This window comes from Aplysia californica, unplaced genomic scaffold (assembly GCF_000002075.1).
Source record: "Aplysia californica isolate F4 #8 unplaced genomic scaffold, AplCal3.0 scaffold00472, whole genome shotgun sequence".
NCBI lineage: Eukaryota > Metazoa > Mollusca > Gastropoda > Aplysiida > Aplysiidae > Aplysia > Aplysia californica.
Window position 1 is genome coordinate 72,497 of NW_004797742.1, and position 1,285 is coordinate 73,781.

General features: G+C 40.9%; 1 protein-coding gene across 1 annotated transcript in view; it reads right to left on the bottom strand.

The window, feature by feature from the left end:
• LOC101862435 (afadin- and alpha-actinin-binding protein B) overlaps positions 1-1,151 on the bottom strand; it is an 18,799-nt gene extending 17,648 nt beyond the window's left edge. Inside the window, exon 1 of the mRNA XM_005105471.3 lies at positions 440-1,151. The gene's annotated coding sequence lies outside the window, so the exon portion shown is untranslated. The remainder of the gene's footprint in view (positions 1-439) is intronic.
• Between the last annotated feature and the right edge of the window lie 134 nt (positions 1,152-1,285).

Consider the following 1,285-nt stretch of genomic DNA (forward strand, 5'->3'; position numbering starts at 1 on the left):
TTGGGTTAGGGTTAGGGCTTGGGTTTGGGTTAGGGTTAGGGCTTGGGTTAGGGTTAGGGTTAGGCCTCTTCTTTATTGTGTTTGATGGGGTGGTCGCTCATTACCGAAGTCCTTCCTTTGCCAGTGCATATGATTCAAAGCTCGACTTGTCGTTGCAGCAAAGTAGATGCTACTCCAATTCCAGTCAATAGCCAATCATTCGAAGCTACTCTGAGGAGAGTTAAAATAAATTTTGGCTAACAGAGAGATCTAACTTTCCTGTGGCATCTTTGGACAGACAACATAGATCTAGATTTATAAATCATAGATCTAGATATTGATTGAAATAAACGTAAGATTAAAATTCTAAATCTAAATTACAGTCTAGGTCTAGATCTACACTTGATCTTGAAAGTGCAGAGCGTTGGACGAACTCGGAACTCCAACTTGAACAACTTACCAGAAGTCACGAACTTCACGATTCCAGTTCACTCCCTGTTCAGTGTGACAGAGAAATTACTTTGTCGTTCAGCATGCTTTATTGTATCCAAGATATTGATCTATCTAGATCCAGACCTAGTCTAGTATAATGTCTTCATTTACAGGAAAAGAAAACTACTTGGTCAACTAAGTCTTTAGTACTGAGACGCTTTACTCCAGAATTTCTTCAAGGAGAAAGAACTTAGTCGTGAGTGAGCTTCGCTTTCTTTCTTGGTGATTCCTGTTTTCCGTCCAGCATCGAATGCAACAAGAGTAACCGTTCTTGAATCTTCGGCTTCCAAGAGGGACAGAGCAAGCTTGATCTAGCCTTCATAGATATCAAACTAGAACTTGTTTGTGTGTTTCATAGTTATCATGAGCTCAAGATTTTACAGATGAAGAACTTTTTAAGTAAGAATCACACAGGAAAAATGTTCCTGACAACGTCATAATTCTCAGTCCTTTTTCTGCAGAGTCTGCTGAAAGTAACAGTTGTTACTACGGTAAACGTTCCCATAGCAACCAAAAGGCTCATCGCCGTGAAGAAAACGAAGTTCTTTCCAATACTCGAATCAACCAGAATACTCTACGCAAAGCTCTATCGAGCAGGCATATACACTAGTCTGAAGTGGTATCCTCGAAATTACTGCGTATGTTGATAATAAGCAACGAGCGGGTTGTAGCCAACAACGCGATATCTCGAGTCCTTCGAGTCCTTCGCAAACACCACAAAACTGGCTGTCTGTGCTCAACCTACAAACTACAAAGCTTAAGCACACCTATCTGACTTTAGGTTATAACCCCCCTCTCTCTCTCTCTCTCTCTC